At 40.9% G+C, this 12,858-nt stretch overlaps 1 protein-coding gene across 2 annotated transcripts in view; it reads left to right on the forward strand.

The window, feature by feature from the left end:
• Positions 1-967: 967 nt before the first annotated feature.
• The window catches only part of ddr2a (discoidin domain receptor tyrosine kinase 2a), a 31,984-nt gene continuing 20,093 nt past the window's right edge, over positions 968-12,858 (forward strand). For both annotated transcript variants that reach the window (XM_007576751.2, XM_007576753.2), the window contains exon 1: positions 968-1,471. The gene's annotated coding sequence lies outside the window, so the exon portion shown is untranslated. The remainder of the gene's footprint in view (positions 1,472-12,858) is intronic.

Consider the following 12,858-nt stretch of genomic DNA (forward strand, 5'->3'; position numbering starts at 1 on the left):
TCACATACGTACATCAAGCAGTGTGCTCTATCAAATAAAACCCAGTAGATTTTATTGCATAGAGTTATTATCTTGCAACATTCACTCCCTACGAGAAGCTAGCGACAACAGCTAATCACTTCTGTCATTGTTCCTAGCGTGGAAGAAAATAAATGACTCTTCCTTACAAACCAGTCAGTTGTCTCTCAAATAACGCTCTGAGTTGTTAGTTCAACTTTCCTAGTGCCATTTTATTTCAAGTATTGTAAATATACCCTTCAAAAGAAAATTCCACAATTAGGGCAATTTTTCACAAATAATTTGTCCCTTTAAATGTAGGATGAATTTCAGTTTTAAATTTGAAGCGATGTTAAATATTTTAGAATTACTCTGTTGCTGCTCAGGGTGTATTTTAAATAAGCTTAGCTTTTTAAAAACAATGTTTAGGTAAGGTAAGGTAATTTTATTTATATAGCACATTTTCAGCAACAAGGCAGTTTAACAATATTTATCTCGGTACGTGCGAATCCGGGTGCTCTAGAGCTACTTACAGCTGCTTCAATAAAAACCAACTAAGTTTAATATTTAGCTTTTTGAAAAATGTTTAACTTCAGCTTGAGTTGAATGAGTTGATGATCCTTAGTTGTCAGGGAACTGACGGTACAATTATGACATAAAATTATGACAAACTGACATTTTCAACCAGCCCCATTTCTGCAACTGGTGAAAATCTCTACATAAGAGGGCAATAAAATCAAATCCTTCTGCTTTTATAAATCCTTGTCTCCGGAGTTACTCTTACCACAGGCTAGAATGACGTCATCATAAAACAACTTTGCAAGTCAAGTCAAGATTACCAGAATATTGTAAAAGAAAAAAAATACAACAAAAAAACAACAACTTTTCCATATCAGATAGTTAAGGTTTGTCTAAATCTATCCGGACAAAACAGCTGCAGAAGTTGTAAAATATCAATAAGGGACTCCTGCCTGATGCGTTGACTCACATCTTTCTCTTTCTGTATTTGTCGAACTGAGACCCATGCCTGGACTCAGTCCTGTTTCTACGCAAGGCAGTGAATGAAGTGATTAAAGCGCACACGTTACTTTCTATTAAAGTTGCTTCAGTCTCTGCTTGTCAAAAGAAAGCCTCTTTTCAGGTGGACGAAAGCTTTCTGATTGAGACTTGGATTCAGCCTTAATTGAAACCATATGTGTGGATTTCTGGGACTTTGGCACATTCCCAGGAATCCACAGAATGTGAGGGTTTTTTCCTCCTTCTCTCTCTGCCTCACTCCCTCTCTCTCCCTCCTCTGGTTCTTTTCTTTCTTTTTTTCCACAGTGCAGAGGCGTCTTACATCAGCCGAGTGAGTCCTGCTGAAGGCAGCTGACAACTGGACGACGGAGGACCGAAGCATTCAGCCGCCACGCTCCTACTGGAATAAACTAAACCAATCTTTGAGCAAATGGTCTGAAGACAAAGAAAGACAAAAGTAAGTGGTCTCAATTTCTTGGTTTTAATTTTTGTAAGTTTTGCCGTTTTCTCCTCCGCTTGAACCTTCACATTTTGTATCAGCCTCACTGAAGCCTCCATGACAACTTTAAGATTTGATTGATGCATTTTTTTTTAGTCTGGGGCAGCTGATGCGTCTGAACCTTTTCAGTAAACGAGAAAGCGATGCAGAAACTCATCTACTCCAGATGCTTTCCACAGAAGCCGTTGCATACGGTTTCACTTTGTTATGGTTGTCACAAATGTGATTTATGTTCATTCCTGCTCTCAGTTTTTCTCTTATTTGACTAAAGAAAAAAAATGTTCTCATGGCTGCAGGCCTCATCAAATCCTAATTTATTTCTTTACTCTGAAAACACATTAAAGTTTCTTTCTTTTGTGAACAACAATGACATCGACGACCAACCCTCCAGAGAACTAATATAAAATTCTTTGTGTTTCAAATAAAATCTCAAAGTCTCAAGCCTGGAAATATTTGTGCTGCTTTATTGTGGCTTAAATGTGTGTGGTTTTTTTTGTTTTGTTTTGTTTTGTTTTTGTTAAATTTAGTTAAACACTTTCAACAATAGCTCCATAGAATCTCATAAAGATTCCCTGTGGTCTGCTGAAGCTCTTTGCTCATGTCTTTGTGTTGGCTGGTGCGCTGTGGGTGTTACACGCGGCAGGTATGCGGGTATCCTCCTGTGGTATGTGGCTAAAAGACGTCCAAACAGAGGACTCTTTTGCTGCCCGGAGTCCTGGATTTGCATGAGCTCACGGCTTTGACATCTGACCCGCGTCGCTCGGTGAGCTGCAGAGTCAACAGCAGACCCCGGAGAGATGGCTCTGATCAATGGAAATATTGTTGCAGGAAGGTCGAGCTGAAGAGTTTGTCCTGCTGCCTGCCTGCGTGCGTCCGACTCCGTAGGGAAGCGCAGTGGATGCAGAAGTTAGTCCAATCTGACCAGCAGTTGGCAGAAAATTAAAAGCATCCTGCTTTTAATTGTTTAAAAGTGATCCCCGCCCCCCAACCCCCCGTTGATTTATCTATCACAGATAACACTTCTAGACTTTTTTTTCCCGCCTGATCACCGAGAGCCATTCTAGCACACGAATACACGTCGATCTGAAAACATTATGTTGTAGCTCTGCCAAACCTCTGGCTCTGTCACATGCCATTCTGCAGCTTGTGGAGGTTTTCCTACTATGACCAGCCTCTCTGTCTCTGTGTCTTGAAGAAGCACATCCCTACAGCACGATGGTGGCCTGACTATTGCCTTTATGTGAAATTTCTCTCGAAAAACATTGTCGCTTCCAGCACGGCCCGGGCTTTCTCCCCTTCACTTGGATTGTCTCCGGTTGACTTTTGACTGGGCCAAACAGGGAACAGAAGGAGAAGTTGTGAACGATGATTTGATTTATTTTTTTTTGTTGCGCTGTTTTGGAATTGTAGTTCATCTGTAGTTTTAGCTCCAACAAAGGAGGAAGTGAAGGAATCTGTTCAGTCCGTGTTGGCCACGATTACAAATATTAGATTAACTTTGGGATCGGCGCTTCTCCGAGGGATGCGTTGCATCAAACTGGCGCATTACATACATCACAGACAAATGTTAGCAATTGGGTAAAATTTAAAACACAGTCCGAGCCTCTCGGAATCTTCTCAACGGCCTGATCAATATTCTTTGTTTCATCAACAGATTTAATTTAAGGATTTAACCACAAATTAATCCCAGAATGTCTTTATCTGTCGAAACTAGTTATTTAAGCCTTTCTGATTCGTGCAGCTTTGTTCTCATTTACCCTTGTTAATATTCAACTCTTTCTTCTCGATGACGGATAAAATAAAAAGGTTTTTGGTGAAAGCTGAGTTAAAAGACTCTTGTTCATGACAGATAGGTGAATGTACCCAGAAACCACACCGATGGGTTGAATTTAAAGGAACAATCTTTTTTTTGATGGTGTTATCGTGATGTGTCTGTTATTTTAACCAGCCATCCCATCCCTCCACGGCCTGGTGGCTGACTGACATCCTCTCATGTAAGCCTTAATCACGCACAGCAAAGGCTGCAATTTCAGCCCCACATTCAAAACGCTGCACCACAGCTCGGCTGTAACTCAACACAGACGTCTGTCTGATTGAGAGCATTCTCAAATCAATCCTTCTGGGAGCAGAGAGCCAGCTGCTCTCTGGCTTGTAATTTGGTATAAATAGTGACATTTTCAAAAAAACATCGAGCCTAAAATACTGCAGTGTTTTTGTTTGCACTTTAACCTTATTTGGCCCATACCGTAATCACACTCATCAGCGACGTTGAGATGGATAGGGTTACATGTAGCCTGAAGGGTGTTTTGTAATTATTCCAGGTTTGAGTTTGGGGAGTTTTGTTTAACCTCCGTCCAGAGATTCAGCTCAGGTTGCACAAGATGTTTGATTCCCTGCTGTAATCAGTTCCCTCATGTTACAGGTTTAATCTGTGCACACAAATGACCGTAAGACTAAATATATGAAAAAGGACGTTGTAATCTAAGTCATCCATAACTCACACTAGTTACCGACTGTGTCTACGTCTGTTTGTACATGTGGCCTTTGTGTTTCATTCTCCCTGTCCTGTTTACACGTGGCACTGTGTTTCTGTTTGTCTGTTTGATTCTTGTTGCCTGGCTCCACCTTACTCCACCTTACTGTCTCTCAGTTTGTCTTCCTTTGATTATGGGCTGTCAGCAGTCGTTTGAAGAGAACAATTTTTACAGCGAGCAGCCACAAGAAATTCGATCTTAGGTTGTGATTGAATGGATTTATCGGGGATATTCACCGCCGGATCAATTTACTAGATGTGCTTTACTTGTATCGAGTTGGACTTGCTTAAACCATAAGAGGTGCCTCGGTTCTCTGTTGCACAGTTCGAACAAGGTGTTGGAAGATCTGCGGTGGCAGCTGAAAGATTTGATGGCTGCACTTCCACAACGTGAGTCTCCGGTACACCCCAAAGTGTTGTTTCGAGAAGTGGTGACTGTGGAAGTCAATGGAGCGAAGTTCAAGAAACCAGTTTGGGATCATTTGTGACATGGTGCGTTACGCTGCTGGAGTTAGTCTTAAGAAGATGGACACATTGTGTTGGGATGTTGAAATGATGGGCACTACAGGTCTCAAAATGAGCAGAAAGAAAAAAACATCCCCCTCATCACCACCAACTTGAACTACTGATACGATGAAATTCTCATCGTCTTAATGTTGCAGCCGATATTCAGGCATTTCCATCCTCACGGCACGGCTCACTGGATATTTTCTTTTTTTCTTTGTAAACCTGAAAGAGTTTGTGCTTGGAAACTTTTAGTCCTCTTCTCCTTTACATTGAAGACCTATTTACAATGCTACAGAAAACGCATATGTTCTGTGACATACATTATCGCATGTGAACCAATGCCCTGTTCACAAGTAACAAGAAGTTAACTTTTGATGGAGAATAAAAGAAAAATATACAATGAAACAAAACTTATATTGATGAAGCATTAAGTATCTTCCTTCACAGATAGAAAGCTAACAAAGTAGCCAATATGGCTCCTTGATCAGCATTTTCCGTCCACTAGACAGCATCCGTGGTCTCTATGGTGACCAACTGCTATACCGGCCAATAGGAGGCGGTATGGTCACCTCTTGGGCTTTGGGCTTTAGGTCAGGTATTCACATCAGTATCTGGGTACATCTTTATCCTATCGAGTGGATTGAAACGTGTTACCTGCCAGAACATCTCGTACACCCAGCTTGGATTGAGACAGGTTGTGATGACGAAAAAGCTGAAACTGAAGCTGTTGCTTACATTCAAGTTTTCATCCTACCAGTGTACCTGCAGTTGTAAATAATCTATCCTGTCTTCCTTAGATTATTTCATATTAGCAACAAAAAGCAGTGGAATAGTTGTTTCCTGCCTCACCGGCAGATGACTCCTCCACATTTCATCCATTAATATCCATTCAACATTACTCTCCTTTGTAAGATAAAAAAAAATATATTGCATCATAGAGTGTACAGCTTAAAAATTAACATCAAATAAAGGGTGAACATACATACATTCTTTGATATTTAATAAGCAGCTTTAGATTATCTAAAAAGCAAAGATTTTGAAAATGAAAGAAAGTCATCACTGCTAAATAGAGAAGATACAATAGCATATATGCAAAAAAAAAAACCCCGGGAATATTTCTAAAACTGTCAACTATGTCAACAACAGATGTGACTCTTCAGAGTGTGTCCTTACACACCAGGGTAGTCTTAGCAGAGTGATGTAAAAATGGGGGGGAAAAATGGAAAAATTAAGCAAAGTGCAGCAGAGAGAAGTCTATCTTAACAGAAGAGATGGAAAATAAAGGGGGTTTTCTTGGCATCGGTTTGTGTTTTTCTCAATCTGAAAGTGTAACTGTAAAATGTTTGAGCCTGGAAATTCCATCAAAATGAATCTCCAGAGAAAGATTTCAGCCTCCTCTCCTTACATAACAAACACAAGCTCCGTCTTTGCACGGTTCTGACGCTGAACACTTTGAGTCTTTGTGAGATTAATTTGCTGGGTTTTACAGGATTGAGATCGGCTTTTCCGGGCATTTTTACAGGTGAGCTGAGCTGGCGGGTGTACAGTTTCTCGTTTTCTGTCTCCCTCAAGTCTTCTGAATATCAGCTGGCAGCCTTCAGCGCCCGCCTGTGCTCTGGCTTAAGCGGCTAACGTCCTCAGGCAACCCGACGTCTTCAAAATAAATCTTGAAACAAAAGACACGCTATAAAAATCAAATTTGGAAAAACTCAGAGAGGGTAAATAAAAAGGCCTGACAGACACTGATTTTTGCCATGAGACCCCATTGCGCCGCCCAGAGAGTGTAACTTAAATTTAACTAACGTTGTGTTTACATGGCTCCACCTGGGTCTGATTGGGAAATGTGGTTCATATTTCATCCTTTTCCCGTAAAAATGAAACGTGTGATGCTTTATTACAGCCTTAAGGTAGGACTGAGAGGATTTAATAGGAAGCACATGTGAGGGGTTTCGGTGCAGAGCGCACAAGCAGACTGCATAACAACGACGACACTGACAGTCCACAGTAATACTCATGGGCAGAAACGTGTGCTCTGAATTAACAGGCTTCCTAAACAGGTATAAAAATAGGTGAATGGGTGCTGATGTTTATAGGAATCGTTAAAAGAAAAAACCCTTACAGGAAACGCACACTTAAAAACCAGAAGTTTACATATGGCCCTCTTTTCCTCCCCTTAAGCGTTAACTGCCATTTGGGTGAACCACATATTACCTATGAAAGCGTTTCACGGGGTATTTCGCAACATTTGAGTGAACGTGAGCCACAGCCTCGGGGCGTGTGTGACGGTAACACCTCAAACATACCGCCTCCTTGTGTGGCGTCATTAAAGGAGTCAAAAGAGACCGACGCAGATACTACGAAGAGAAACGTGGACCTCCACAAGCCTCGTCATCAAGATTCAAGCTCCATCTGTTCAAGCAATGACATGGTATAAACCTTATGGGAATATCCAGCCAGCACAGCTTTCTGGGAAGAGTTTCAGTGGATCAACCTCAGAACAAAAAGCAAAAACAAAAAAAAAAAACAAAAAAAGAAAAAGAGAAGAAAGAAAAAGAAAAAGAAAAACCCCAAAAAAGATGTGAAGATGTTGAATGAAGCAGGTTAGTGATGGTCATTGTCTGTACTGTAATGAAACAGACTGAAAGGCCACCTGGTTAGGAAGAAGCTGTTACTTCAAAAGCAACATAAAAGAGACATCTGTCTGTTTCCAGACTGAAAATCAGAGGCAAATATCTTCATTTTTCAGGAGACATTTCCTTTGGTCACAGGAGGTTAAATTTACTGTTTTTGGCCAAAAATAACTGTTGTTACATTTGTAGGAAAAAGGAGAAACACCATACCTTATTGTATTATTTTAGTATTGTATTATTTTAGTATTGTGTTATTTTAGTGTTGTGTTATTTTTGGCAGTGATATGTATGTATTTTGGCTTCAAGTGTTAATGGGTTTCATTCCCGGAGAGAAAATCAACATTAATTGAGAGCAATGGTTATACAGATACGAGGGAAACTAGTCCAGAATCCAATATTTTATGCCTAATTTGGAAATTAGACTATCCTGTTGCCGTTTGGATTTGGTGCAAATTTTCCAACTATGTGCAATTTAATGGATTAACATAAATTCTAATTCTATGTTGTAATCTCTCCTCTTTTTGCTCGTCTCCCGGTATCTGCTGACCCATACCAGTTCGTGGTGGACTGATGGTCGACTTCACACTCTGCTCTCTCAGCCTCTGTAATTTCCTCTCCCTCCAAAGCCTCATGTAAAACCCCTGAATATGTTTGCGTGTGCATGCGAAGAAGAAGAAAGAAAAAGAAAAGACAGAGGCAGGGAGTAGAGCTAAGTAAACCTGTGTGTTTACTTTGCAGGCTTTCCCAGGCTGCAGGACCTGGCTAGTGCGCCGCTTCTGCTCTCCATCACTCCTGAGAAAGTCATTTTTATCTGTACAGGCATCGCAGTAACACGGCTTTGATGAACGCTCTTTATTAAAACTCCAGACTGAGTTCTCTGCGAATGCATTGACTGTGCTTACAGCGGAGCTCCAGGGAGGTTGGTGTGAGCTCTGATACTGAGGTCCGGACAGTGATTCCAGCAAGCAGTCAAAATGTGAAACCTCATCAAATTTGGATGAGTCCAACATGAAGGTACACAGTGTGCATGCTTATTCCCTGCTTTCTGCAGGCCTGTGGGCAAGTGAGGGGAGTTTCTGTCTTTCACCACTTCCTGAACGTGTCTGCAGGGACCTAATGTTTTTAGAGAACAGAACTCCCCCTCTCTCCACTCCCCACATCAACCCACAGAAATTAACATTTGATAGTATCTGCATTTATAGAAACATCTCTGATAGACTCTTCACATGTCCGTTCTTCCTGGCGTTCATAATAATCTGCTAGAGATCGGAGTCGCGCTCCATGAGAAATGGTCAGTGTTGATGCTGCTGTGATTCGATACTTTAGCCCAGGATATCTCGGACTGCATCTGCGCACAGATGTTATTCTAAGGTGGGAAGCTGATGCATCAAGGATTGTGGTGAATGTGAAAGGGCGTGCAGCAGCTCCCGCTGGCTCCACATTTACAAACATCAGCCGGAGGGAGGACGCTTTTGTCCTCATTTCTGATCTTTGCTGAGAACACGGTGGCTTCCGCAATCCCACAGTCGTCTTGTTTCACTGCGTATGCTCCACGCTTCGTGTACATACGTCACCTTGCAAGCGTAATAACAGACCCTGGGCTTTTTACACTTTTGCTACTTGTAAATACAGTGAACTTGTGTGTAATTTAATCTTGAAACTCTGGTATTCGTTTTGAAGCGGCTCTTTTCTCAGAATCACTGTCGTATTTTGTGTTTCTCTTTAGTTATTAAAGTGACAAATCCCAGAAATAAGCAAAACATTTTTCCACTTTTCCCACATAATACAGAGTTGTAACTCAGGATACAAATGACATTTGGGCCTTTGTGAAAGCACGTGTTTTTACACCCCAAACTTGTACCTGTAGCAAAAGAGAGAAAAGGTAGGAAATTTTGGTAACACTTTATTGAAGGGATGTGCACAAGACTGACATGATGCTGTCATAAACAGGAGGGAGTCTTCATGAATGTTTATGACACTTTTAATGCAAAGTTGCTCTGAAAGTTGCATTAAAAGTCCATTACAAGTGTCAGCTTTTCTTTAACTTTGCTTTGCTTTAGGTATGCCCTCTATCTAATAGTTACAGTAATTGAAGCAGTAATATTTTTTGACAGATCCAGTTGGTCTCCTCACTGCAAAGATGACACTGCATAAAGCCAGAGCTCCTTTTTGAGGTCCTGCAGGAACAAAATCTAAAACTCAACCAGTGTTCTTTTTGAACAAACGTTTTGCAAGCACACACACACACACACGCACACGCACACACACACCGGTGAAGTAATGTTCTTTTCCATCTCTTTTATTGTTCCATCCGGTCTTCCTCTGTTATGTAAAGATTTAGCCTTTTTTATTTATTTTTTTACAGGGACTCTTAAATGAGTGTTTAATAAAAAAATGATCCCCAGAACAAACTGAAATTTGTCTGACATAGTATATGACATTAAAGGGGACGGGGGAGTATGTTTTGGTTGCTTTACTCTCATTCTGCTCCGGTTTATTTGTCTGGCCCTGTTCTGAAAGCTCCTAAAGGTGTCAGTGGTTTATTATCTCATATGTGACCCAGAGGGAGAGGTGTGTATGAGCAGCAGCCTTGAAAAACAATAGATGAGAGTTTAAAACATTCCAGCAGTATTTGCCATCACTAGAGGAAAAAAGGGCTGAAATGATCCTAGCAATACGTTTGGAAGGTCCAGTGAGGACAGAAGAGGTCATAACAAAATATTCTTTTTCTCATAATTTGTTGTCCGAGTGAAATTTTTAAAGCGCCACCTTCAATAAATGAATGTGTTCGATCTGTGTTACTCCCGTTGCAGCTTCACTTCCAATCACACCATTTTTCTGAGTTTAAGCTCTCTGAGTTTTCCAGTCATATTAATATCCTCTCTGGCAGCTATGGGGGTCAGCTATCAAGCACACTGTTCCTGGAAGGAGATATTATTTCCATTATTAAACCATTTATTTCAGCAAAAAATCACTTCTCTGAAATGTTCTGTGGTCTGCTGAGGCGCTTTAGGTCGGAAGAACTCGGGATCTATGAAGTTTATGTGCAAATATGAGAACGGCCTCCGTTGCAGCTCTCGTACTTCTAAGCACCTCTCAACATCTTTCTAGTTATCTACAACACATAACAAAATGTCAGATGACAAACAGAAGATGATCAATGGAACTACCACTACGTTTCAATAACATTGATCTTGTAACAGACAAAATATTTTTACGAGGTTTAGAGTTTTTTTCCCTCCACAGAACTTTTGTACTTTTCCACATTTTGTCACAACACTACCACAATCCACAGAGTTTATTGGGATTTTATGTAGACAAAAACTACTTAGCATATAATTGTTAAGTGGAAGGAAAAAACGAGTTATGGTTTCCAAAAAAAAAAAAGAATAAACTTGCTTTAATGTTCAGCCATTTTACTTTGACACTGCTGAATAAAATCCAGCGCAATTATCTTACTAAAGTTGTCGTCAGTAATAATCTGATTCCTCTGTTAAGGCTACGAAGCAAATATCACTGAATAAACAAAGTTGTTTATCACGAATTTTGAAAATTTCATTAAGCACTGATCAGTTCATCTGGAAAATGTGTAAACTATTCAGTCCAAAAGAGCGCGGCATGACAGCAAACCTACAAAGATACGGCCTCCCACCTCAACTGGCAGGAAGCAGTCGGGATAAGCATGGTTACTCTGGAGGAACTGCAGAGATCCACAGCTCAGGTTGGATTAATCTGGGTGTAAACTCCACAAATCTGACAACATGTTGGCAGGAGCCAGAGAAGGAGTAGCGCCAACCAGAAGGAAGATGCTCTGCTCAGAAAAGATGTACATTTTCCTCTGCTCAACAACCTCCCACTGAAACATGGTGGTGGCAGCGTCATGCTGTGAGCAGCTGTTCAAAGTTGACAGGAAGATTGATGGAGATTATTGTAGAGCAACAACTGGAAGAAAATCTTTAAAGTTTTAAGGGCCTCAGCTCCGTTTGGATCTCCACCGCTGAACACACAATCAGAGCTTGAATGCTGACAAAAGTTCAGGCAGTGACATTGACGTGTCAGAGTGGTGCAGTCAAAGTCCCGACTGAAATTCACGTGTAGCTCAGTGGCAAAGCGTGAATGCTGACGGTGACGGACGCTCTGTCTGACTGACCTTCGGATATTTTTCAGAGAAGAACGGACGACACATGTGCAAAGCAGGCAGAGAAAACGTCCTAAACTTACAACAGCTGTAAACGAAGAGAACTGTTTTCCTTTAATCTATTGACTCAGGCTGCCGAAAACAGGCGCACCAAACTTTTCCGATATTTATTCACATAAAACTTTATACTGAAAACCAGTTTTTATGCCTCATGTTTTTCTCACTTCACAAATCCTAATGAAACACATTGGAGTTTGCGGTTGTAACGTCACAAGCTTTGGTCAGAAGGGTGTGAACACTTTTGCGAAGGCCCGGCTTTTGCAAGTGAAAAGCGCATAAAGTCCCGTTTGACTCAGAAGCGAGCTATGAATAAGTTTTTCCTGCGGCTCCATCAACCTGTTTACTGATCTCGTGTTGCTGCAGCGGAGAACAGATGTGTTGGAGCAGCTGTTATCTTCATACTGAGAGCACAGCTGGGACATGGAGATGCTGCATCACAACACATGGGAGGCAGGAAATCCATTTCAGTACAACACTGGCACAAACAAACGATATTCCAAGACGAGAACATATTTGCAAGGAAACGTTACGGATCCCGGAGCAGACCTCGTCGGATTCGTCATTATTTTCCCTGTTTTTTTTTCTGGATCAGAATTTCCAGAGATGCTTGTCATTTTATTGTCATCTGAGGTTTTCACTGTGTTTTTGGATATATTGTTTAGGGCATTCTTAAAATGATGGGAAAACAACCACATGTACTGGTTTCAAAGTCAGGGAAGTTGTCGCCTTATTTATAGCGATGCCAAAGTGACTACATGAGGCCTTGGACTCAAAAAGTCACTTGAGATGCTTGTGTGTGAGTATGAACACACCTGTATGTGCACCGCTGAGTCTTAAAAGGAGCAAGTGGGAAAGGGAAATTTTAAACTTTGGGCGATCGGTAATGAATGTTTGAAGCAGAGGCAGGTCTCTCCAGACCCCATGTGCAACACAGGCTGTTTTTAACGTGTAATGAACATGATAAACATATGTTTGACTTCCAAATGCAAAAACATCAGCTGCTTGTGTTTCATCATCACTGAAAACAGAGGAATTTGGCTTGGTAGAGGTTTCTTAGTGGTAAATACTTGGGATGAGAGGTGGCAGGAAAAGGCAGTGAAAAAGCAAAACAATTTTGTGGAAAGTGGCAATAATGGAGTTAAGTCAGAAATGTTGCGAAATCGAGCAAGTTTGAGATAAGAATTCAAAAACTTAGAGATCTTAACTGAGTCCAAGAGCTGAGACGTTTCTTCTTGTGTTGACCAAGAGATTCTTCCAGATTATAAATGTTCCTTGTATGAATGACAGAAACCCTTTTTTGACCCTCAATATTCATTAATTAATATAAGGACCTGTTCAATACCATTGTTCAGTTCTGGTTTAAGCTTTATTTTAGATTAGAAACAACTTTGGGTGCTCATCCTCCACAAAGCTTCCCGAAAATCTAAAAACAAAAAGCATGACTAACAGTTTTCTTTTTTGAGCTGCTAATGCCACC

The sequence above is a fragment of the Poecilia formosa genome, unplaced genomic scaffold (assembly GCF_000485575.1).
Source record: "Poecilia formosa unplaced genomic scaffold, Poecilia_formosa-5.1.2 Scaffold415, whole genome shotgun sequence".
Lineage (NCBI taxonomy): Eukaryota > Metazoa > Chordata > Actinopteri > Cyprinodontiformes > Poeciliidae > Poecilia > Poecilia formosa.